The sequence below is a fragment of the Podarcis bocagei genome (genome assembly GCF_964188305.1).
Source record: "Podarcis bocagei genome assembly, chromosome: Z".
In the NCBI taxonomy this organism is placed as follows: Eukaryota; Metazoa; Chordata; class Lepidosauria; order Squamata; family Lacertidae; genus Podarcis; species Podarcis bocagei.
In genome coordinates, this window is record NC_138140.1 from 33458311 (window position 1) to 33485097 (window position 26787).

The 26787-nt window shown below is 46.2% G+C and overlaps 1 protein-coding gene and 1 pseudogene across 6 annotated transcripts in view; one reads left to right on the forward strand and one right to left on the reverse strand.

Moving 5' to 3' along the window:
- Window positions 1-26787, reverse strand: part of LOC308578634 (putative G-protein coupled receptor 34) — a 257775-nt gene that overhangs the window by 171111 nt on the left and 59877 nt on the right. For 2 of the 5 annotated variants that reach the window (XM_081179121.1, XM_081179116.1), the window contains exons 2-3: window positions 14230-14342; window positions 5427-5574 (exon numbers count right to left, since the gene is read on the reverse strand). The gene's annotated coding sequence lies outside the window, so the exon portion shown is untranslated. Of the gene's footprint in view, window positions 1-5426; window positions 5687-8374; window positions 8523-12955; window positions 13195-14229; window positions 14343-26787 lie in introns of those variants that run through there. The other 3 variants (XM_081179117.1, XM_081179120.1, XM_081179119.1) reach the window with 3 other exon arrangements.
- LOC308578694 (Krueppel-like factor 9 pseudogene) lies at window positions 17735-26734 on the forward strand (annotated as a pseudogene). The gene is made up of 3 exons: window positions 17735-17905; window positions 20077-20220; window positions 26050-26734. The product of its transcript is annotated as a Krueppel-like factor 9 pseudogene (transcript).

Here is a 26787-nt window from a genome sequence, read left to right on the forward strand (position 1 = left end):
TAAAGAGAACTCTAATCCAGCCCAAAGGAAAATATCTATCTAAAATGTCTATTCTCCTCCACAATTTACACCCTGCCATCAAAGAACTTTTGCCTCACTTAAAACGCTCAACCTTTTCTGAGGATGCACACCTCAGAACACATAGGGACAGAGAAAGCTAAAACATTCTGCAGTTTGATTGCCCCCAAATGGCAGAAAATTCATAGTGCTCCTTGCAGGCGTATCTTAAACTTTAGTACCATGGGGCTCCAACCATTTGTGCCATATGACCAAGTAAGGCATCTTTCCAACTGCAGCAGCCCCATTTCCTTTGTAAAAGATGGCAAGGAAACTGTTCCAACGCAGAACAGGTAATGTAGTGTGAAAGAAACTTGGGGGGGGGGCGGGGACAGAAGCCCTAACAGAATAATTAGGAGCACCAAAGCAATAATCACCACATCTAAATACAGCCTTTGGCGCAAAACCATTAAATTCTTCATGCTCCTGCTATTTGCAGAATCTCCTAATCCCAGCAGAGCTAAATCTCTGCTGAGGATTTGTTGCCTTAGTTGGTCGGAATCATCCGCTGCAGGTACAAGGCAGGGCACACTGGGCAGACCTTTGATTTTTTATTTTATTTTTTGGTTTTGAAATAAAAAGAAATTGATTATGTTTCTAGGTATTTGGGCTATTATCCTGCCCAACCCTGCTGTAGATCACCTAATGAAATCTTTCGGCCTAGTATCTTATGACATTCCCAAAGACAAGAAAAATCTATTCCTTTACACAACAGCAGCTGCCAGAATATCCCATCACTATTAGAATGGCAAAACAAACTCGGCGAGTTTGTAGAAACGGCAAATTTGATGGCAATTATTAGAGGCCACTCAAATCAGAGAATAATTAGAAAGTGGGATGGAGTGAATGAAAACATGAAAAAATATTGTCCCAGAATTGAAATATTAATAGAGAATGTGTGAAACTTGAAGGTAAGCAAGAAAATAATAGAAGCAATTGAATAATTATTATATTATAACAACACAATAAAGTGGAAGAAGTAAAATATTGAGATCACACATGGGTGAAGGGGAGTGGGGGGTATATGGGAACCTATAATATCATTTATAATATAATTTGTTAATTGTGCTGTATTTATATAGAGCAAAGGGAAGCCTAGAGCAATTAGATTTATTTTAATTTAGGTAATCCCATGCTATCTGCAGAATCTCCTGATCTCAGCAGAGCTAAATCTCTGCTGAGGACTTGTAGAAATATCCCGTAGAAATATCAAAATGACTGTGAAAGGCTGTGGAGGGAAGATTCACTGCATGTTATAAGGGGGTGGTCATTAGGAGGTAAGAGAAGGAAGCGCTGTCCTGTTTTCAGATTGGGGACAGCCTCCCACCTCCTTCTTCCCAACCTGTGGAAGGAACAGACTCAAATTCCTCACCTCTTGACCCCTCAGCAAATGTCCAAGCTACAACCCCAGGGTGAAGTGCAAACATCAACCCCACAAGTCATGTGCCCTTAACTAAGTTTTACAGTCAGAGGCTGCTATCTAAAGAAGTATCTCCCATTTCTAGGAAGGCCACTTCAACTTCATCTAGCGCTCGGTCGATTCTTCACTGTCTTCCCAGTGCTCCCGGGCAAGCTCTACGGGCTCGCTGACATCCCTGAGGTCCATAGACTATGCTGCTAGCCACAGGACAGACTATTTCCGCAAACTGTACAAGGAGAGGGAATTCCACTACTCTGTCATCCGGTCCAAGCTGAATCACATGGTTTCCATGCTGCCTAGGAGGGGCAATGCGGCAGAAAATGACATAGGCTGCCGCCCAGTGAGGTGCAACTTAAAGCCTAGGCAGTGGATCAGCAAAAGCCTCATAAACCTCAGAGACTTTGCACTGTATTCATCAAATGACTGCTTCTGAGAAATGGGATTGTGAGAGCTGGCACACACAATTGCCGTACAGGGGGTGCTGCTGGCTTGGTGGTGGTGGTTTTTTTAACTTGGCTGCCCAGCCATCTTTGTGATACTGCAAGCCTTTCTCAGGCTTTGCCGTGCCATGGAGAAGAATGGTTTGGAATGCCAACCAATATGCACATTATACCTTGCAGCACAAAGGTAGCCATCGCATGGAAACACCTTCACGTTGCTCTTTGTGGCTTACATTTTGTGTGTGTCACTTCTAAGTGCTCCAGCCTTCACACTTGGTCAATTCTGTGCTGCCCTTACAAATGTTGCTTTCTAGTGCTTTTTTGGTCTAAGAAATCGTGGGCTAACTAGGTTTTACCAAGGGACAATAACCCGCTAGTGCCTCTCCTTTTTTTGTCCCAATATAGGAACATAGAAAAATATTTTCAGTGTATGACCCTGCAGCTGATGGCCTGATAACAGATGACTAACAAAAGACAATGACAAAGACAATGTGCAGTGACTTGTAACTTTTCCAACACCTATTGCCATATCTTAGGGCTCCTTTTTAATGTGTTTTTAGTGAAATCCCTGAGGTTTGTGGTGTGGATGTGGCTGTTCACCTATGTAGGTGCCTTGTTCAATGGGCTGGCAAGGCTGAAACTGGCTCTCATTTCTCTATTCACGATTCCCCTTATGAAAAGCACCGGGTTGAAATTGACCGTTCTTGTGAACTAAATTCCACCCCACATCGGGGGGAGGGGATCATTTAAAAAAAAAATATTTAGTTTATGGCCATCAACCCATTGTGATCCAGCAGTAGCTCCTTTACAGCCATCCGCTGTCACTTAGATCAGTGTTTCCCAACCTTTTTTGGGCAAAGGCACACTTGTTTGATGAAAAAAATCTCGAGGCACACCACCATTACAGCCCCGTGACGTCAGCGCGCAGCGTCGCGCCGGGAGGGACGCACGAAAGTGTAAGTTTCTATTTACAGTGTGCTCTCCCAAAGACCTTAACCGTGTAGGTATATGGCCACGAAAAGTAACAGTTGCATTAGCAGTCAGGTTACATTATTTTGACAAGCAGCCGAAGAAGTGAATCTTCCACAAAGCGGCCTGTAGAGGGATGTGTGCGTGTTTTGTTGCTGCAAAGATCAGGACACCCCCACTCCCCACAAAAGTACTTGGTATTAGGCGCATTTTCATCGGGCTTTTCCTTGCAATGCACAACAAGAGGAGTGATGTAAAAGCGGGTCAGGGCCCGTGTTGGACTCGGGTTCACACGTTAAGTGTTGGCCACCCTGCCAGCACTTTGGATCGGCAAAAAATAACACGGGTTTTATTATTATTATTGCGCCTGCATTGACGTCAGCTCATGTCTGGGCGCTGGTGCGCGCAGGGCCGTGCTATCGACTGACCGCCGCGGAACTGATAAGGGCGGGTTTTGTTGCAATTCCTCGGGTAGAGGAGGAGGAGGCCGGTCGGTGAGACGGCGAGCTCGGCACGTCGGGGAGCTCCGTAACTCGAGCCGAGCAGTCCAGCCGCAGCCAGAACTCACACGGCGAGCTCGGCTGGGTCCTAGCGCCTCCCGGGTTCCCAGCCGTGTAAATTGCTGCGGGAATTGCATCACGAGCGAGGGGGGAGGGAGGGGAGAGGAAGCACCTGGAGCTGCTGCAAAAAAGCATATCGTTTCATCAGAAAGAAGGAAACTCCATATAATAAACTGCAGGAGGGCTTAAGGCCGGACTGACTCACCCGAGGCGCTCGCCGCCGCCGCCCCGCCTCTCGCCGCCCGACTCGCCCGCCTCCCTCCCACGGAGGTAGGCTGGTGTGCCGTGGGAGGGAGGCGGGCGAGTCGGGCGGCGAGCACACGCGGGGCGGCGAGCGAGCTCCCTCCCACATCCCATCGCCACTCGCTTCGGCCGGCCTACTGGGCTGTCGCAGGCGGAAGGCCTGCGCATGCGCGAGGTTTTCGCGCCTTCCTCCAGTAGGCCGGCCGAAGCAAGCGGCGATGGGATGTGGGAGCTCGCTCGCTCGCCGCCCCGCGTGTGCTCGCCGCCGCCGCCCCGCCTCTCGCCGCCCGACTCGCCCGCCTCCCTCCCACGGAACACAAGGCAACGTTCCGCGGCACACTAGTGTGCCGCGGAACACCGGTTGGGAAACACTGACTTAGATCAGTGACTAGGCACCATGCAAAAAGAAAGGGTTTGCAACTGTGATTGTAGTATTCATCTTTTTAAAATATAAACATTGCAAGTTTTTGCACAGTTTCTGTATGGACATCAGCTATATGTATAAATAAATTATCAACACCATCATCATCATCATCTTTGGTATGGCTGGCTTTCCGAAGGGATTCTGGGGGGCTTACAGCATATCTAAAAACATCCAGCATTAAAGATCTCCTGATTCACGGCTCAGGAGATCGAGAGGGAGAAGGAAGAGAAGGCAGGAAGGGTAACCATGTCAGATCACTAACTCCTCGAAATACAAATGTCTTCCGGATAGATTGTCCATAAACTCCACCCTTGGTCTAACACGGTTACCTCTTCCATGCTTAGCTAATCTGTTCCTCCTTCCCTTTTTGAGTAAAAAAAAAAATTCACCACTTTTCCATACAAACGTTTAACTTAAATATAACGGTATAAAATACACATTAATACACAAGGTGCCAAGCCAATTTTAAATGTTGGTCATGGTTGGGCTCCATCCTGAAAGGATTTCCCACCAATGGTACTATGAAAGAGTTACTCCAGAGCTGGAAAAGTAGTATCCTGACAGTACTGGGATACTGGAGCAGGACCTAGCCCCCTGTCACACATCAAAAGTGGTGAAGAAATTCATGACAGAGCAGCAAATACAGGTACTTGATTGGCCAGGGAATTCCCCGGATGTACATCCCATTGAGAATTCGTGGCTATATGCAAAAGTCGCCTATTCATTGTTTCAATTATTTTGTACAGCACATTGGTATGTGTTTAGTAAGACATGGACACACACTAGAAATGTTCACATTACTGAACCTGAAACAGGTCAAACCCCCCTTAATTCAGAGGGCGCACAATGTGAGTTCCTGCACTAAAACAGCAGTGTTTGCTTTGATAACCAGATAAATAAATCAAGTTGACTTTCAGGTAATACTATATAGTATGGCCCCTGGGCCATTGCTTCTACATTTATGATATTCTACCGATTTTGACCTAGACTGAATATTTTTCTTTCAAATCAGTATATAATAAATGTTTGGGGGGAATTGAAAGGAAATCCACATCCCACCCACTTTAGTAGTCCACAGTTGGTTAAAAGACGAAGGCCGAATTAAAAAGGAATTACTCATTTTGCTAAGCTCTCATATTAACAGTTTCAACACATTTCAGAAACTCAGGAAGAAGGATGGGTGTGTGTGTGTGTGTGTACTTCCTGACCCTCTGAAGATACCTAGCCTCGTGTGCCTAAACCCAGCTGGAAGGCCTTAGGACTTCTCAGCAGAAGCTCCACCCTCCTGGAAGAAGACCCACAATGCCACCTACCTTGGAGGGCCACTGCATTCTGGGTGGCAAGGAACTTCAACTCCATACCTGCCGATGGGAAGAGCAGCTCCATGATCGACCAGGCCATGGCTGGGTACTGCCCCTCCATCTTCCAGAAGTAGCACATCAGGTGTCTTGGGATACATACCTGCAAATACAGTCCTGTGAAAACAAGGCCCTCCATGCCAGCTGAGACCTAGGACCAAACAGCTAAACGCCAGACGGCCCAAGAAACCCCAAATAAAAACCTATATGACTACATGTAGGATATTTTCTGCAATCTATCCCCCCGCCCACTCTTTAACCCAAATCTAATTCTAACCCCCTACTCCCCCACCCACCACACTCTAGGACAGCACAACTCCATTGGTTCGATAGACAATACAAGGTGAGAGACACAGGGCAACCCGGACGGGTTGGCAGGGAATCACCCTATACTGTAGATAAACAAGATAGCTTACAAACAATTACATTACATGTAATTTTTTTTTCAATCAAACCTTTATTAGGCATTATGCAAATAAAACCATAGGAGAGAAAATAACATGTAAAAGCCTTGGAATATATATAAAAAGGCAGCAGTTGGCTACATACATATATATATATATACATATACATATAGAATCAGTGGTTTTCCTTGTTAACCTGCTCCTTGGAGGACTGCTTCCAAAAACTCGGCTACCCCCGCCGTTACCCTTTGGTCAATGTCGGATAGGCAGAATCCCACACATTCACCTTGCTGGGGTTCCAGACCGCCCAAAAGAGGGGACAGCACGCGTTGACGGAGCGTGCTGTACAATGGGCAATGAAAGAGAATATGCTCTACAGTGTCCGGGACATTCATAGAGCATCTGCAGAATCTCTTGTTTCTAGGGATGTTTTGATATCTTCCCCAGACAAATGCTGAGGGAAAAACATTCAACCGGGCCAGCATAAAAGCCCTACGTTGGACTGGGATTATTAATTTAGTGACGTAATTGGCTCTGCTATCTAAGATATTTAAACCATAGAATATGGGGGAGCAAATTTTGTTTACAGCTGCCATAATATTTTGTCTCTCGACATCCTTTAGTCTAGTTAGGATATTATGGAAGATGTATTGCTCATTAGAATTGTACAGGGGCTCCAGCTCGATGCCTAAAGATTCAATCTTTTTTTCGAGGTACTGATACCATCTTGATTTGTAGGAGTCTTTGAGCAAATCAGCGAGCAGGCTTGATGGAGGGCAGCGAAAATGGCAGCATAACCAGTACTTTATTGAGGTGGACCAGGCCCAGTATTCCATTGTGTGTATGCCTATTTCTGCACACATTGTTTCATATTTGATCACAGCTGGGAGTCCAAGAATACGTCTCAGAAAGCTGGAGTGAATCTTTTTTAGATCACTGTTATATGCTTGGACCCATAGCGGGATTCCATAGAATATCTGGGCTTGCACTTTTGTTTGAAATATCTGATTGGCCGCAGGAATAAATTGATTACCTTTCTGAAAATAAAAACGGGCAACTGCTGATGAGGTGCACTTTGCCTGTTTTATGGCATTTGTGCGATGATTTGCCCACCCTAAATTGCTCTGGAATAAGATTCCCAGATACCTATAGATTTTCACTTGTTGGATTTCTTGCCCTCTTATTTTCCATTTCTCTAATTTCCAACCATTCGAGAAGACCAAAATTTTTGTCTTCTCATAATTTATAGAGAGTTTATTACATTCGCAGTAAAGGATCAGAGAAGATATAAGACGTTTCAGACCCAAGCTCGTTAATGATAGTAGGACTGTATCGTCTGCGTATAATAAGAGAGGAACTGGTTTCTGATTAAGTTTAGGGGCATGTGATTCTATTTTTTGAAGGTGATCTGGCAAGTCTGATAAAAATAAATTAAATAGAAAGGGGGCAAGAATACACCCTTGTTTTACCCCTTTCGAGTTTGGGATGTCTGATGAAAGGTGACCTTTGGTGTTAAGTTTGACTTGACAGACATTGGAAGAGTATAGATTTTGTATTAGAATCAATAAGCGCTGATCAATTTTTAATTCTGCGAGTTTCCTCCACAGCTTTGGGCGGTCAATTGAGTCGAATGCACCACGAAAATCTACAAAAGCAGCATATATCTTAGATTGCCTTTGGGATCTGTATTTTTCAGCCAAATGCATAAGTGTAAGGCAGTGGTCTAATGTAGAACAACCTTTGGAGAAACCTATTTGTTCTTTCCCTGGTAAATTTAGATTTTTCATCCAGGTAAGGAGTTTAGATAAAAGGTGCTTAGCGTAGATTTTCCCTATCACTGATAGTAAGCTTATCGGTCTATAATTCCTTGGTTCTTTTGGGTCGCCATTTTTAAAGATTGGGATAATTATTGATCTTAACCATGTCTCAGGTATGATCCCATCTTTGTCTATGAGAGTAAACAATTGAGCTAAGGGTTCTGCCCACCAATCTATATAGGTCTTGAATAATTCTATTGGTAGACCGTCTGGCCCAGGAGATTTCCCCGATTTGAAATTTTTAACTATCTCTCTAATTTCCCCTTCTTCTACCCTTGGCCACTCCTGGAGTTTATTGATTTTGTTTTTAGTGGTCTTATTTCCTTTAAGTTCACTGTGTAGATTGTTAAATACAGATGTAAAGTATTGGGACCATTTGGATTCTGCAATTGGTGGTTGGGTTAGTTGATTTTCGGCTTTCAATCCTCCGTACACTAGGTTCCAGAACGCTTTGTTGTTTTTACTCTGAATTGAGTCGAATAATTGTAGCCATTTTTGGGTTGCATATTTCTGTTTCTTTTCGGCCAGAATGTAATGATATTTTCTTTTTTCATCAAGATAAGAGGGCTCTAGTTTAGTGCGATTATTACATGTAATTATTTCTGTATGGCATAAATTGGGAAACCTCATCAAAGGAAAATGCATCACTTCATATATAAACACCAGGACTGAGCATGCCTACCTTAACTTATGAGGAACAGGAATTCATAGACAGTCCTATCACCCCAGAGGAAATAGATATGGTCCTCAAAAACCTCAAGCCACACAAAGCTCCAGGCCCAGATGGCTTTACAGAAGAATTCTATAGGAAATTCAAAGAACCCCTGATGCCCTACATGACCTGCCTATTCAATGGTATCATAAAAGGGGGACCATCCCCAAAACATGGACCTACTCCAAAATAGTCTCCATCCCAAAACCACTTAAAGACAGCCTCAAAGTAGAATCAGACTGCCCAGTCTCATTAATAAACCAAGACGACAATATATTCACATCAAACTTGGCCAACCGCCTAAAAATTTTCCTACACAAGTTAGTAGCCCCAGACCAGACTGGCTTTGTCCCTGGTTGCAATATAACAGGCCCCATCAGGAAACTACTGAACGTGATTGAACACAGCACGGCAACTAAATGCCCACTGACAATTATGTCCCTAAACATCCTCAATGCTTTGGGTTGCTTAGAGTGGAAATACCTATTAGCAGTACTAGCGTGAAATTTGGCCCCAACTTCCTGCAAATCCACCAACAAATATACTCCCAAGCCTCAGCAATATGGAGGACTAACAATTGGGACTCTAATACCATAGCGATCCAAAAAGGCACAAAACAAGGATTCCCATGGTCTCTCTTCTTATTCATCCTGCCTCTGGAACCTTTAGCAATCTGAATCCGAGCAGCCACAGAGATCAAGGGAGTGGAAATAAAAGGCAAAACCTACAAATTAGGACTCTTTGCAGATGACAGCACCAGACCCCATAAACACAGCAACCTCCTTAATCAGAGAACTCAACACATTTGCAATGGTGCCGAGCCTACAGGTAAATTTTGCAAAGTCAGAAGCTATGTGCTTCCCACACACAAAAAGGCCTCGCCAACGTCACCAAGATAAAACTTTGCCACACCAAGTTCAGATACCATAGGGTACAAAGAACCAGAAACCTCAATAAAGTATACCTTCACAATTACAACCCCTTATTGGCGGCAAATTAACAAAGACCTAAAGAGATGGAACAACATCAACTTCACTCTCACAGACAAAATAGCCATGATCAAAATGATCACCCTCCCAAAACTAACCTACCTATTCCAAACAAAAAACCAAGAATAAGCCCCAAATACCTGCACCTCCCCTCCTCAGAGGGAGGATGGGGAATCCCCAACACAGAAGCATATTAAATTGCCAACCAAGTATGCTACATAATCCCATATATAGTAGAAGATGAAACAAAACAGCGGGTACACCTGAAGAGGGACACAATTGAAAATACCAGCACCATAGCATACCCAGTTCCAAACAAACTCAGGAAAATTCCCACAATACTTAACAGATACACACACCATGCTTAAAGCATGGAAAGCAGAAATAGGTAAACTGTCCCCAACCCCATCACCACTAATTCCCCTGCCACAACACCCATTATTCCATCACTCAGCACAAAACCTCCAGATAAAAACCTGTCAAACAAAAGGCTTATATCGCCTAATCAACCTCTATAAAATAGCAAACCCTTGCCAACACAAGAAATACAAGACAAACTAGAAGACGCCCAAATGCCCTGGTTAACACACCACCAATTACATGCCCTCTTAAACAATCCAGTAGTAAAATCAGCAGCAACTAGGCCCCTGACAACCTTCAAATACCTCCCCCCCAAAACCTCCTATGAGATTAACCCCACTCAGTGGACCAGAACATGGTCTAAACCCTGCTTTAAATCCATATCAAAGAAAAGGAAAGCACTCACTCTGAAACTCACCTACAGGTGGTACCTAACACCAAGGAAATTAGCGCTAATAAGCCCAGGAACCTCACCAAAATGCTGGAGAGGGTGCACCTCCACAGGCACATACCTCCACATGTGGTGGGAATGCCCCCAAATCCAACTCTTCTGTACAAAAACCATATGAGAAATATGTAAAATAACTAAGCAAGTATTAGAAATCGCCCTAGAACTGGCCCTACTAAACATCTTCCAAGACAACAATGTCCACTCAAATCACAAAGAATAAGAATAAGAATAAGAATATCTTTATTGTCATTGCCCCCTTCGGGAAAAACGAAATTACTTGACTGCTCCATAAAAACACTAATTAAACAATACAATATAATACAGCAAGGGAGATTAGATGACTTTCAAAGTCCGGGCTTCCCATTCGGGGCCGAGATCGCTCTGGAGAAGAAGCTGTTCTTAAGACGACTCGTTCATGTCTTCATCGACCTGTATCTCCGTCCTGACGGCAAGAGCTCGAAGAGACAGTGACTAGGATGCGATGGATCTTTTACTATGTCCAGTGCCTTCCTATGGCACCTTGTGGCATAAATCTGCTCTAAGGTGGAGAGTGGACAGCCAACAATGCTCTCTGCTGCCTTAACAACCCTGCACAACCCCATCCTGTCCTGGGCAGTACAGCTTCCGTACCACACACATAAGCCATAAGTGAGCACGCTCCCAATGGCACAGTGATAGAAGGCAAGCAGCAGTTTCTGCGGAAGATGTTTTTTCCTTAGTATTCTCAAAAAGTACAGTCTCTGCTGTGCCTTCTTCACAAGCCCCCTTGTGTTGACACTCCAGGACAGATCCTCTTGTAATTCAATGCCCAGAAATCTGAACGTTGTTACCCTTTCCACACAGACCCCATCAATCAAAAGTGGCTGGACGTTGCTCTTCTGTCTCCTGAAGTCCACCACAAGCTCCTTTGTCTTCCTTGTATTTATGAGCAAGTTGCTAGTTCTGCACCACTCTGTCAGCCGCTCCACCTCATCTCTATAATCCGTTTCACCCTCCCTTTCAGAGATGAGCCCAATCACAGTTGTGTCATCTGCAAATTTGACAACCCTATTACTAGGGTGAGTAGCGACACAATCGTACGTGTAGAGAATATAAAGGAGCGGACTGAGTACGCATCCCTGTGGTGTTCCTGTGTTAGTCTTAAGCATATTAGAGGTATAAGGGCCCAACCGAACACTCTGGGAGCGGTCTGACAAAAAGTCCAATATCCACCCACAAAGTGATAACAGCAGTCCCAGATCTTCCATACCAGCTTTTCAAAGCACTTCATGATTATAGGTGTGAGTGCTACTGGACGAAAATCATTCAGATCTACCGGGTTAGATTTTTTTGCTATTGGAACGATAATAGAGGACTTTAGGCAGGATGGAGCAATAGCCTGGGCTAGGGATCGATTTAAAATCCCAGTGAAAACTCCTGCTAGTTGATCTGCACAGTCTCTCAATACCCTTCCAGCTACCCCATCTGGCCCTGTGGCCTTCCTTGGGTTGATTCCCTTTTAACACCTTTCTCATCTCTTCTTTTTCCACAGAGACTACTACATTCCTTTGTACTGATGATGGTAATGGTGGTGATGACGGCAAAGTCTTCACCGGGAGTGGTGGTGGTGTTGGTAAAGCCTCAACAGGTGTTGCTGCAGATGTTACTTCAAAACGGGCAAAAAAGGCATTCAAATCCTCTGCGAGGGATGCCCCTCCCTCGTCTGCCAGGGAGTCCTTGGATTTATACCCTGTTAATTCTTGTACACCTTGCCACACCTGCCTGGTGTTGTTACTTTGTAAATGATTCTCCAGCTGCTGTCTATGCGCCTCCTTTGCTACATGCTTGTCTCCTTTGCTACACGCTTGAACTCATAACCCACCTATTCTCAGCAGCCAGAAACATCATAACCTGGTGAGACCTGTCAGGAATAAGTATGGAACAATGGTACTAAATAGTATGGGAAACCCCCTTAATAAAAAAATTAACCAATAAACTGAAACTGACACAGGGACAAATAGAAGACGGCTTCACCCCGGTATGGCTCCCCTTTATCACATACATAGCCCAACAAGACAATGACAAAAATCCACCAAAAGAATACAAATCAATATGGCTAACCTGATCCAAAACACCCACCCACCCCACTCACACATGGAAACAAAGACCACCAGAGTCAACTATAAATGAACAGTCACACCCTAGGCCAACCCCAACCTTTCTCACCACCAAAGGAAGACAAGCGAACAGCAAAGAACCTGCACAAGCAACACTGACACAAAACCCCACATATATTAAGTAAAATAGAATCACCCCACCCCACCCCCACTCATCTTTTTCCCCCCTCCACCTCTTTCCCCCTATTCTTCCTAATGTCTCAACAAATGGGGGGGGGAATGTGTTAAGTGGGGGGGGGGATACGAGACAGAGACATTGCACATATCTTTGTAAATCAAGAAAATCTTTACTAAAAATACATTTTAAAAAATGAAACTGACCTGTAGAAAATGTAACTTGAAAAAAGAAACATTGCACGTACTTTTTTAAACCAAGAAATTGTTAATAAAAAAGGCATTTGAAAATATTTACAGTTTTGCCACATTTCAGAAACTCAGGAAGAAGGATGGGCGTGTGTGTCCTTCCTGACACTCTGAAGATACCCAGCCTCATGTGCCCAACCCCAGCTGGAAGGCCGGCCGGCCTGCCTTAGGACTTCTCAGCAGAAGCTCCACCTGCCTGGAAGAAGACCCACAATGCCACAATGCCACCTACCTTGGAGGGCCACTGCATTCTGGGTGGCGAGCAATGTCAACTCCACACCGGCCGATGGGAAGAGCAGCTTCATGATGGAACAGGCCATGGCTTGGGAGTTCCCCTCCATCTTCCAGAAGCACTGCATGAGGCGTCTTGGGATACATCCCTGCAAATACAGTCCTGTGAGAAGAACGCCAGGAAACGTTTTGCTAGCACAGAGCCTGTCCTCTAAACTGAGAGGCAGAACCTAGGGTGCTCAGAGGCTTGGGGCGCTTTAGCAAAGTAAAAGAGGGATATTGGGCAGCTCTGCGGAGGAATCTAGATACACATAAAAAACCCACTAATAAAACACATACAGTGGTGCCCTGCAAGACGAATGCCTCGCAAGACGGAAAACCCGCTAGACGAAAGGGTTTCCCATTTTTGAGCTGCTTCGCAAGACGAATTTCCCTATGGGCTTGCTCCGCAAGACGAAAACGTCTTGCGAGTGTTCCGATTTTTTTCCGCTCCCCCCTTTTTTCTAAGCCGCTAAGCCGCTAATAGCCGCTAATCCGCTAAACAGCTAATAGCGCTAATCCGCTAATCCGCTAATAGGGTTGCTTCGCAAGACGAAAAAACCACTAGATGAAGAGACTGGTGGAACGGATTATTTTCGTCTTGCGAGGCACCACTGTATTTTAAAAATACCAGAGACCTTTTTATTAGGTTTGGTAAGAAAAGAATTACCGAAGGATAAGAAAGTACTGTTTATGTATGCGATGACAACAGCAAGAATACTACTTGCCCAGGGATGGAAAGAAGAAAGAGCCCCATTGAAAGGAGAATGGACAATGAAGATGATGGACTATGTGGAGATGGCAAGGCGGACCAGGAAAATCAGACACCAAGAGTTTAACAAATTAACTAAAGAACGACATACTTCTAAAGAATATAGTAAAGAACACTGTCAACATTTTTAAATGTTGGCAGGATTGACATAGCACTTGTAATTTAAAAAAACAAAGGATAAAAATGAAGCACAATAATTTGGATAAATGCAATTAGATGCAGTTTAAAAAGGAAGATAAATTTTGGAAGCCAAAGGAGGGGTGGAGGGAAGTCCGGGGGAACACTATAAAGGTACTGATATGGACTGTGATGTAATGTAAGCGTGTGTGTGTGTGTGTGTGTGTGTGTGTGTGTGTGTGTAAAAATGTGTTTTTTCTTTTTGAAACTTTGAAAATAAAAAGTTAAAAAAGAAAATACTTTTTTTAAGTGTTTTGGAAAATATATTGAATTTGCCATGAGCTCACCCTCGCCATCTAGTGTCTAGCTGGAACCTGTGCCAAGGTGGGCAACCAAGATGATCAAGGGTCTAGAAACCAAGACTTATGAGGAACAGTTGAAACAGCTGGGTATGTCTAGCCTGGAAAAAATGAGATTTGAAAGAGATATGATAGCCATCTTCAAATATCTGAAGGGCTGCCCCATGGAAGATGGAGCGAGCTTGTTTTCTCCTGTTCTGGGGGGTAGGATTCAAACCAATGGCTTCAAGGTACATGAAAGGAGATTCGAACTAAACATCAGGAAGAATTTGCTGAGAGTAAGAGCTCTTTAGACAGTGGGACAGCCTGCTTTCGGAGGTATGTGGGCTCTCCTTGCTGGGAGGTTTGTCAGTAGAGGTTGGGTGGCCATTAGTCATGGATGCTTTGATTGGGATTCCTGCATTGCAGGGAGTTGGACTAGATGACCCTTCAGGTCCCTTCTAATTCTATGAAATCCCCATTTGATGGCACTGTTGGTATTCAAAATCTGTTTTTAACAGTCCCATTCTTTATAAAACAAATATCAGAAAGGGCTTATAGGAGAACCAGGGTGAATATGTCACTCTTCATATGTTTTGAACAACTCCCAGCAGGTCCAGTCACATGATGGCCTTTGTGGGATTTGCAATCTGAAACACTTGGAAGACACAAACTTGGTGAAAGCTGCTGCACAGTGAGGCCTCTGCTCAAAAGAGCATCCCTTCTCTGTCAGAGCCAAGGTGTATCTAGTCCAGCACCCTGCTTCCACCAAGGACTAACCTGATCCCCCTTAAGTGGCTTCCCAGCAGTTGGTATTCAGAGGTAGACTGCTCCTTCAACAGGAAGTTCTATTTGGCTATTCAAACCACTGACCACTGATAGACTCAGCCAAACGCAGGTTCTAGAGAAGGCTTCGCCAACCTGGTATAGCCCAAAACATCTCGGGGGGGGGGGTGGCACTATGTTGGCAAAGGTCCAACACAGGGTGTATGTGAAAAGAATGGCATTGTTGCACTTTGAATGGAAAAAAATCTAGGAGAAAAGAGGGGAAATGTTTTCAAATAGCACCTTTAACCCAACAGAGCAAAACGCTTGCTTTTCCGCCAGGTACATCAGAGAATGCAAGCAGGACATTTTCGTAAGATCAGCCCTATCAATGGAACAACTCCCCTAGGAGGAAAATATGCAGCTTTCAGAACTTTGAAGTTTAGAGGAAAAGCAAGTTAGAGGCAATGGAACCAGAGGTTCTAAAATCCTGCAAGACTTGCAGAAAGTGGGTAGGGAAAATGTTTTTCTCCCTCTCTCATAACACCAGAACTCATGCAGGAACCAATGCAGGAAGATTCAGAGCAGATAAGAAAGTATTTACAGAAGAAAGTAAGAGGAGTCTACTGAATCTGGCCACTGGCCCCTCCACTCCATCATCCTGTTCACAGTGGCCACCCGCATGCTACTTAAGGGAAACCCACAAATAGGACAAGAGCCCAAGAGCAACTCTCCCCGCCTGCGGTTTGCAGCAGCTGGGATTCAGAAGCACTCCTGTCCTGCCCATGCAAGCACTGCTGACGGGCAGGGAGGCTTCTTCCCTGTGCATTAGCTCTGCCCATCCACAGAGCAGCCCTGTCTCTTTGGCTGACATCTTGGTGGTCACGGTGGGAACAGGATGCTCAGCTAGATGGTCCCCCTTTGGCCTGGTGCAGAAGGCTCCTCTGACATTCCTATACACTGCTGCTGAAGACAAGTTGCACGTCTTGCCTCAGAACATGGTCACTCCAACCCTGCAAGGGAGGAAGAACAATAATGCCAGATGAAAACTCAAACCATCTTAGTCAGCTCAACAGAAAAGTCCAGGCAGGAGAGTTCTCTATTCCCAGTTCAGCCATGGAGAGCCCAGCAGCAGCCAGATATTGAGAGCCAGGCCACCCAGGAGCACATGCCAGCTTTCTTCCTGGGCACATTTGACAAGGCAGTATATCCCACTGAGCACTGCAGGACTCAATTCCAAGTAAGCATACGCAGGATATGGACAGCATAGCTGCACTGCAGAAAGTCTCTCTCCAGGGCCAACAGCCTGCTGCACTTCAAAGGACTAAGGAGAACTAAGAGGCTGGTGAAAGGCAGCCCTTAAGATTTCTAGAGACTTGCGCCCCCTAGTGACAAAAGTTCCTGCTCCTCTGCAGCTGCTCTGGGTTAGCAGTTAGGCTCTAGAAAAAAACATTTCGAGGAAAACCAAGAACACAACATAAAGAGGAGCTGTGTTGTACCAAATCTGACCACAGGTGCATCCAGAGTTCTGTACTGACTGTGAGGAGCCCACCATAGTATCAGACAACGGGACATTCCCAACCCTACCCAAGGAGGCCGAGGATTATCCTGTGGAACTTCTGCCTGCACCTCACCTCCCCCACAGAAGCTGCTGTGGCTTCCAGCCTTCCATGTGCAGTACTCGCACACGTTTTCCCGTCTAAGTGTACAGAAAAGCGTGTTGTTGTTTTTTAAAAGGAAAGAAACCATCATAGAGCAGCAGCATAATCCTACACATTTTTACCTAAGAGTAAACTGCAGCGAGCGCAGCAGGCTTTGCTCCCAAATAAGAAGACATAGGATTCATCTCACATCCATCACAACCAAGGATAACGTAAAAGAACCTCCATGGCCAGAAGAAATCTACCCTACCCAAAAAGCCAGGGATTATCCTGTGGAACTTCTGCTTGCACCTCACCTTCCCCACAGAAGCTAAAGGCACCAAGGAGGAAGGGATGGGACGTGGGGTGCTCAAGCCAAAAAATGGGGGCTTGGTTGGGGGAAAACCAAGACGCAGCGGCTTTGCGTCCTTTTTTTGCGTTGGAGTGCGCGCAGCCAACACAACCCACCAACACAACCCACCGCGCCAGGCGCTGCCCTCGCCACCAACGTTGTCGGGCACACGTGCCCAGGGCGCGAAGGGTTCCGCGCGTCAACTCAGCCTGGCCACCAGAGCCAAGCGGGGCTGCGCTTCGCCCCTGCCTGCCCTTGCCAGGAGAAGCTTGGTCGGCAGGCAAATCCCGCTCCCCCACGCTGGCCTGGGACGCGCAACGGCTAGTCCAAGCCGGGTCCTGGCGGCACTCAGGGCCGGACGGGGTTCCCTGCATGGGGGCGCCTGGCTCCCGCCCCCTAAAAGTTGCGCGCTTGGGACTACCCTCCCCCGGCCCAACCCCACACGCCACTGCCCATGTCCATACACACGTGCTCTCCGCATTTTCAGACCCGACTCTTTCCCTAGCCCTGCCTGGAAATACTGCGGGTAAAGTAACCCTGCCCTCACCCCCCCCCCCCCACACACACAGACACACCGCAAAGCTCTACCTCCGCGCAGCAGCCCTTCCTCCTGACCGGACACATCCCCAAAGACACAACGAAGTTGCTTGGCTGAGCTAGGCGGCTACCCAACCCCCCCACCCGCCCCTAACCCCCGCCAGAACCCTACCTACCCCAGGACTCTCCGCCGTCCCGCAGCACTTGGAAAGGGGCACGGATGCGCTCCGCCCGGATGCTGAGCGGAGCCGCGGCCAGGAGCGCACCCTTCGCCAAGGAGGAGGAGGTGCAGGAGGTGCAGGAGCGAGCGAGCTCCAAGCACCCACTGCCACCCTCCCTCCCGCAGCGCCAGGCAGATGGAAGTAGAGAAGACGCCGAGGACTCCCCGGCTGTTAGAAACAGAGATCTGCAGCCCCGCCCCCTGGCCAGTTTAAACTCCAGCGAGTTAAAGGGACTCTGCTTCCCCATTTCACCCCCACGGGGACCACGCACCGTCCAATAAATTAAACCCACTATATCTTGCGAATACACGTGTATTCAAGCTTATAGCCTGCTTCCCCAAGGAAATCCAAAAGACCCCATGGCCGCCAACTTTTCAGCCTCCTCCAGACCCTGCCTTGAGGCTCCATTGTTTCCCTTTCTGTCCCCGGAATTGTCACCTGCAGATTTCTTTCTAGCCCTGCGTTTCCCTTAAAGGCACAGGCACACCTGGCAGGCTGAAAGACAGCAGGTTAGCGAAGGCTGACTTAAGCATGCAGGTGGGAGCCACAGGCACAGCAGAAAGATACAGGAGCTTTGGCAAAAATCTATAATCTAGAACATCCGGCGTTTTGAGTGGCGATTCTAGGAAAGACCAGCTGTCCATCTGGGTCTTCCAACCAGCAGTCACACAAACAAGAATTAAGCCCGTAAAACTTTTCTGTTTCTTATTTGCCTCTCTGCCCCCAATCTCAGCTAAATAGGAGCTGACTGACACTACACAGGTGGGAGAAGGTGGCACTCTGCACATTCTCGTAGTCATTTGGACTTTGGGACCCTGGCTGAAATTAGCTGCCAGCACACAATTACTTGGGAGCAAGCCCCATTGGACTCAACAATAGCAATTGTGATTTTAGAAAAACTACAGTGTTTAAAGGAGTGGCTGGTTTAGCAGACTTGGCTGCCACTGAGTGCTACAATGTTCCTGGTTTGTTTTAATTGTTGCATTGGTGACCAGCTCAAAGTGAAGAAGCCTCCAAGCCTTGACAGAAACATGCTAGGAGAACCCATGAACTTTGGACACATTACCCACATTGGAACAAAAGAGGGCAAATTCAGGAACAAATGAATTCCAAAGGAGGCTCCAACAACAATAATCCTTCAACTGCAAAGGTGTCAGATGTTTGAATGAGAGAATGAAATGCCAGTTTGGGGATGTAAGCTAGTAAGGCTGTGAAATGCTAAATTTTCTGTGGAAGCCTGTTCATGTTAGAGATTGAATCTTGACCACAATTTGTTGTCTAAAAGCAGCATTGAAGATGGTAGCTACATTTTAATTAACAACTCCACTAAAGATCCCTCAGGATTTGTAGTTCTGCTGGGGGATTAGAGAGACTAGGTTACACTGCTTTGAATTTAGAAAATTGCAGAGTGATTCACAAACTTTGGCTCCCATAAAATAAAAACCTTCCAGTAAGAATCTTCAATTAAAAATCAAAAACAAAAAGCAATAGTAATTGTGAAGCTCCAACACCTTCTGAACGCAGGAAGGGCACTTAAATTCTAAGAATTAACCAAACTGCAATGTTTAAAATGTCCACTGTTTCTTTGCAAAAGTGGAGGATAGGGAGAGAATCAGAACAGGTAAGGGCCACACTACTTTTCACTCTTTTAATTAATCTGAAGAAGCACAAACTTGAGGAATATCCACTTTATGAAATCATGCTTGCCTACTGAACTTTTGAGAGCTGATCTAAGACATTTTGCTGAGGGAGAAGGAGTGGCCAGTTTCTTCTAGCACACAAGGCAGAAAAGCAACAAACAATGGGTAGGAAAACTAAGGCCCGGGTGCCGGATCCGGCTCAATCGCCTTCTAAATCTGGCCTGCTGACGGTCCGGGAATCTGTGTGTTTTCAAGTGAGTAGAATGTGTCCTTTTATTAAAAATGCCTCTCTAGGTTATTTGTGTGGCATAGGAATTATTTACCCCAAAAAAATTTAGTCCAGCCCCCCACAAGGTCTGAGGGACAGTGCTCTCCTGCTCCTCGTCCATAAAACATACAATAATAATAAATTAAAATCAGGAACAACCTGTTACCCCTATCAGGGCATCTAAAATCAGCTGCCTGAGGCAGCCATCCTATTTTGATGATCAGGAACCCACAGGTAATACTCCGTAGCACCTCTATGCAAATAAAAGATGCCTCCCCTTCCAGTTCTGCTGCGCAGCTGTTTAAAGCACCGCTTTCCCCTGAAAAGTAGCAGCCTTGCTATTCCTTTTCCTGCAGCATCCCATGCTCCCAGTTCTAGGAAGGCCACTTAAACTTCATCTTGCACTCAGTCGCTTTCTTCACTGTCTTCCAAGGCCTCTCGGGCAAGCTCTATGGGCTCGCTGACATACCTGAGGTCCATAGACTATTCTGCCAAGTACAGGGCAGACTATTTCCGCAAGCTGAACAAGGAGAGGGAATTCCACTACTCTGTCATCCAGTTCAAGCTGAATCACATGGTTTCCATGCTGCCTAGGAGGGGCAAAGTGGCAGAAAACTACCGTATTTTTCACTCTATAGGGCACACTTTTCCCCCTCCAAAAATTAAGGGGAAATATTTGTGCGTCCTATGGAGCGAATGCAGGCTCCATGGCTTCAGCGAAAGCAACACAAAGCCTCCAAAGCGCAGAGGGAGCGCTCCCTCCACGCTCCGGAGGCTACGCATTGCTTTTGCTGAAGCCTGGAGGGACTCCTGGCTTCAGCGAAAGGAACCCAAAGCCTTTAAAGCACAGCAGGAACTCGCGCTGCACTCCAAAGGCTTCAGGGTTAGCTGTACAAAGCCTCCACAGGGCAGTGGGGTGCCTTCATCCAGCTGCCCTCCGGAGGCTTCGTGGACTGTCCCAGAAGCCTCCTCGGGGCACGGGGATGAAGGCTCCCCGTGCCCTGCGGAGGCTTCGCACGAAGCTAGAACAGCTAGAGGAAGTGCTGCGCCGTTCTCGCTCTAGCTATTCTGGCTTTTGGATAGCCCCACGAAGCCTCCGCAGGGCATGGGTATCCCAGCGGCTATCCCAGAAGCCAGAACAGCAAGAGGCTATCCCAGAAGCCAGATCCCTCTTGCTGTTCTGGCTTCTGGGATTCAGAATTTTTTTCTTCTTCTTTGCTCTCCCCAAACTAGGTGCGTCCTATCGCCTGGTGCGTCCTATAGAGAGAAAAATATGGTACACAGGCTGCCGCCCAGTGAATTACAACTTAAAGCCTAGTAGTAGATAGGTAGCCGTGTTGGTCTGCCATAGTCAAAATGTATCTGAAGAAGTGTGCATGCACACGAAAGCTCATACCAAGAACTAACTTAGTTGGTCTTTAAGGTGCTACTGGAAGGATTTTTTTATTTTATTTTAACTTAAAGCCTAGACAGCGGATCAGCACAAGCCTCCTAAACCTCAGAGACTTTACACTGTATTCAACATATGTCTGCTTCTCAGAAATGGGATTGTGAGAGCTGGCACATATAATTGCCATACAGGGGGTGCTGCTGGCTTGGCGGTGGTGGGTTTTTTAACTTGGCCATGCCATGGAGAAGAATGGTTTGGAATGCCAAGCCAATATGCACATTATGCCTTGCGGCACAAAGGTAGCCATCGCATGGAAACACCTTCACGTTGCTCTTTGTGGCTTACATTTTGTGTGCGTCACTTGTAAGTGCTCCAGCCTTCACACTTGGTCAGTTCTGTACTGCCCTTGCAAATGTTGCTTTCTAGTGCCTTTTGGGTCTAAGAAATCATGGGCTAACTTGCTTTCATCAAGGGACTATAATATTAGCTGTTTTGAAAGTGCAAAAAGAAAGTGTTTGCAACTGTGATTGTAGTAATCATCTTTCTAAAATATAAACATTGCAAGTTTTGGCACCGTTTCTGTATGCACATCAGCTATATTTATAAATAAATCATCATCATCTTTAAACCCCACCCATTTGGCTGGCTTTCCCAAGGGACTCTGGGGGGCTTACAGCATATCTAAAAACATCCAGCATTAAAAATCTCCCGATACACAGCTGAGGAGATAGAGAGGGAGAAGGAAGAGAAGGCAGGAAGGGTAACCATGTCAGACCACTAACTCCTCGAAATACAAATGTCTTCCGGATAGATTGCCCATAAACTCCACCCTCGGTCCAACACGGTTACCTCTTCCATGTTTAGCTAATCTGTTCCTCCTTCCCCCTCTGAGGAAAAAAACCTATACCTTTTTCCCATACAAATGTTTAACTTTAACATTTAAAATACATACTATGGTAGGGCTCTATCCTGAAAAGATGTCCCAGCAAAGGTGTGTGGTTCAATCCTGAATATCCTGAGTGACTCTTCTTAACTTGGCTTGTTTTACTACGGCAATATTATTACTTTACAGTATGACACATTCCAAGTTTTTCCGCAATCTTCATGTGCTTTCTCATTCCTTTTCTCCAAGCAGACTGAATCCCTCGCAAACACCCCATCGGATACTTGCAGACACACAACTCAAACCCTGCCAGCACTGAACTTTTCAGTAACATCAACCACTCCACATTTGCTGAGGGTGCATTTGCATTCCTCTGAGCCAGGAATGCCTCCTTCAGGAGGTACAATGAAACCATTTGCAGCCACTGGAATCAGCCAGCCAGTGATCCACAAGAGCCAGATTCTGGACTTGAAGAATCCCAAGCACATTTATCTGGATTATTCATTCTCTCTGCAAAAGGGGATAAGTGAAAGGCAGTGCTACATCTGGCGCAGTCATTAGGGAGGTGCAATCAGGGATTTAACAACAAAAAAGAGGAAGGGATCCTAACAACCAGAAAGGGTGCTCTGCTTGGAAAGCAGCAAAGAGCTGGCTGCTCCGTCCCGTCCTGCTTCTGCTGCTGGTTTTGGGTTTGCTGGAGAAATATCAAAACTAAAGGGAAATCTCATCCAGCCTAAAGGAAAATATCTATCTAAAATATATAATCTCCTCCACAATTCACACCCTGCCATCAAAAACTTTTGTCTCACTTAAAGCGCTCTACCTTTTCTGAGGATGCACACCTCAGAACACAAAGGGACAGAGGAAGCTAAAAGGACAGGCCACACAACAAGCCAGTGACTTCTGTCTTGCAGGTAGATTTTTCGGATGACCCAGACCTTTTCTCAAAAGCGGGGAAATATGAAGAACCGCTGGAATATTGAGACGTGGAGGAGGAGGAGGAAGAAGAGGAGTACGACAAGATTGGTAACCACAGAATGCTTTCCATTACTGAAGTTACAAGAGATGCATTCTGACAGAATGAAAAGCTTAGTACAAAAAAAAAAGTTTGTAGTGTGGGTGTTCACTTATGTTGGTGCCTTCTTCATTGGTCTGACACTGCTGCAACTGGCTCTGATTTCGCTCTTCACTATTCCCCTTCTTAATGAAAAGGACCAGGTTGAAATTGACCATTCTTGTTCAATCTTGCTGCAGAAAAGAGGGGAGAGGATACCCTGCTAGATATATAGACTTTCGGGTTAATCATATATATATATATAAAATATTATATATAATATTTGGTGGGACAGGGTGGTGGTTGTGGGGCTCGTACTGATGCGAATCAGTTTTGGTGTAGAAAGGACTGAAGCGTACCTATTGCTGATGTACGTACAAAAACTGGAAACTCCTGCAATTTTATTTACCTAGCATAGAGGAAGGGGGGGTGTGATGGTGGGGGGCTGTGGAAATCATCCGTCTGCAAATGGCCACATAGACCGTCAGAGCACGGACCACAGGGGGAATCTGGCGGCATTGAAGCTGCCACCAGAGCTTATATAAACCATGGATAAAATATAAATATATACTGGAACCTAGTAGTTTATTTTATTGCATTAGCCGTGTGGCTATAGCATGATATACATTGAGATAACAACATAAAATAGGGGTGGGGAGGTAGAGGTAGATATCGTCCTGGGCGATTACTTAAACAAACAAAAAAAAACTGCTGAGGCTGGAGGAGGACCGTTAAAGGGTCCTTCAGCTCCTCAGATATGTCCTAGCTCGATTGTCCTTGTACAATGAGGCTACTTGGAACTTCATTCAGTTGTGCGGCGTATCGACTGCAGCTGTGGTGTTAAAGAAGTAGGTGCCGCTTTCCTCTTCATCACACTAAGCAGGACGTTTGCTGTCATCTCAGTAATCCAACAATCAGAATCCTGCAGAAAGAGGGACACTATCCAAGGCTGGATTGGGAGATGAAGCTTATTCACGAGGGGAGTTAAAAACCGAGATCTTTCATCTGACCAGTTGGGACAGAAGAGCATTACATGTTCCATAGTCTCCTGGGCCGTGTCATTGCAGGAGCATGTTCTATTTGCAATGGGAACTCTGGAATAACGACCCGACAGAACTGCTGTAGGAAAACAGTTGAGACGGGCACAGGTAAAGGCCCTACGCTTAGCCTCCGAAGAAATTGTGAAGCAATATAGAGGGATCCCTTCAGGGGGTGGAATAGCTAGGGCTAGGCCTGAACACGGTCCTCTTGCATAGGAAGCTGTGTTAGAAAAGTCAAGTTGCTGTAGTTTCTTTTTAATTAGAGGTAGGGCCGCCGGGCTGATACACTCTAAGTTAAGAACAGTTTTACAGTTCAAATTGAGAAGAGAGCGGAATTTGAGGTTAATTGTAGTTTTCCAAGGGGAATTATGAATATCTCTTAGGATCAGATTGGAAAAACCACCTCTAATTCGAGCATCCGATGTTAATAGGTGGAAGCTGTAGGAAATGGCTCGACTCCATGCTCGTTTAACAATTGAGGAATGGGCGAACTCGAGTCGTAGGGCTGCACCTGAGACACATCTCGGGACGCCGGAAAGAGATCTCAGAAACATATGAAGTGGGCAATCCAAGTTACCTGATATTGCTGTAGTCCATACTTCGCATCCATATAATAATTTAGGGACAACTTTGGCATTAAATATTTGAATTGCTGCTGGAAGGTGTTTGCCGCCCTTCTGGTGGTAAAATTGGACAATGGCGTTAGAGGTCGTGTTTGCAGCGAGAAAGGCAGATTGTAGATGGGTGGTCCAGGAGAGATTATAAGTGAATATTATGCCTAGATATTTAAAGGCTTTTACCTTTTCTAAGTAGCCACCTGTGATCTTAAGCGGCTCCAACTTGAGTTTGCGGGAACGAGTGAAGTGGAGGACTTTCGATTTTTTATAATTAATATTAAGAGCTTCCGCCTTACAATAGGCGATAAATGCGTTAACTGTGTTTGCTAGGTCCGCAGCTGTTCTGGATAAGATGACGGCATCATCAGCATAGAAAAGGGAAGCAACGGGGTGGCCTGCTAAGTGAGGAGGATACTTAGATGCTAGCTTCAAAGTGGAAATTGCATCGTGAAGATAGAGATTAAACAATAAAGGGGCCAAGAGACAACCTTGTCGGACGCCCTTGGCCGTTGGAAATGGAGTAGTGAGGGAGCCGTTTGGACCACTTCGGACGCGAGCTGTGGTGTTTGAATAAAGGGAAATAATTAGGGAGAGGAGGTGCGAATCAATTCCCAGATGGTCAAGTTTGGACCATAATCTCTGCCTAGGAATGGAATCAAAGGCGGCCTCCAGGTCCATGAAAGCGGCAAATAGGTGGCCTTGCCTTGGAGCAGTGTATTTACTGGCAAGGTGATAGAGAGTTAGACAGTGGTCCATGGTTGACGCTGACTTTCGGAAACCGATCTGTTCCAGCGGTAGAATGTTCCTCCCCTGGACCCATGAGAGAAGTTCCTCCAATAAAACAGCGGCAAATATTTTCCCCGGGATGGATAATAAACTGATGGGGCGATAGTTCCTGGGGATGTTTGGCTGGCCGCCTTTGAAGATCGGCACTATTATAGCTTCTCTCCAGGAGTCGGGGATGTCTAGGGCAGAGGAGATAGCGGTGAATACAGGAGTCAGGTGTTCGCTCCACCAAAGAGTATCAGTCAGGAAAAGGTCTAACGGGACCATGTCTGGGCCGGGGGCCTTATTCCTTCGCATTGACATTATGATGTTGAAAATGCGAGTTGGGGTAAAGTTTATTGAGGAAGTGGGACTAAGAGAGAAGGAACAGAGGTCCGACGGGGACTGAGGGGGATCTGTAAGAAGATTTGGAGAAGCGAAACTGGTTGAATAATAGGCAATCCATTCATCAACGGAAATCTGGGTAGCTGGATTGAATGGTGCCGAAGGTCTAACTAAGCGCCAGAAGGAGCGGGAGTCATGCCTCTCTACAGCCGAACGAAGAATGGACCAAGCCTCAAGGGTGTGCTGCTGTTTCTTGCGATGAATCATGTTTCTGTATGTCCTTTTAATATCTATGAGCTTTGCGCGGGTTAGGGAGTCGTTGGAAGATTTGATGATTCTGACCATTTTCCTAACGACCCCCGGGACGCCTGGAAGGATTATTGCACTTTGGTGACCATTGCCAAAAGCTTGTTGGACCTGAACAAGTACCGGCCCCTGCCCACCCCCTCCATCTGCAGCGACAGCGTGGAGAGCCCCGACAAGGACGCGGGATCCAACAGCGACGTGACCACCGAGTCCGGCTCCAGCCCTTCGCACAGCCCCGCCGAGGGGCAGGAGGCAGGCGGCGGGTCCCACCCGCTCTCGCTGCTGTGTGGTGCGGCGCCCGCCAAGGGGAAGCTGGCCGCCAAAAAGAGACACAAGTGCCCCTACAGCGGGTGTGGCAAGGTCTACGGCAAGTCGTCCCACCTGAAAGCCCACTACCGAGTGCACACAGGTGAGCGACCGTTCTCTTGCACATGGCCCGATTGCCTTAAAAAGTTCTCCCGCTCTGATGAGTTGACGTGACACTACCGAACCCACACTGGGGAGAAGCAGTTCCGATACCCGCTCTGTGAGAAGCGGTTCATGAGGAGCGACCACCTGACAAAGCATGCGCGTTGCCACACCGAGTTCCACCCCAGCATGATCAAGCGATCTAAAAAGGCCAGCTCTGCCTCCTTTTGAATAACAGACTACAGTGGGGGTGGGGGGTGGGGAGACAACCATTGTCGAGAAAGGCATACTGGAACCTACAAAACTTTGGTGCATTTCACCCATCAAAGCCTTTGG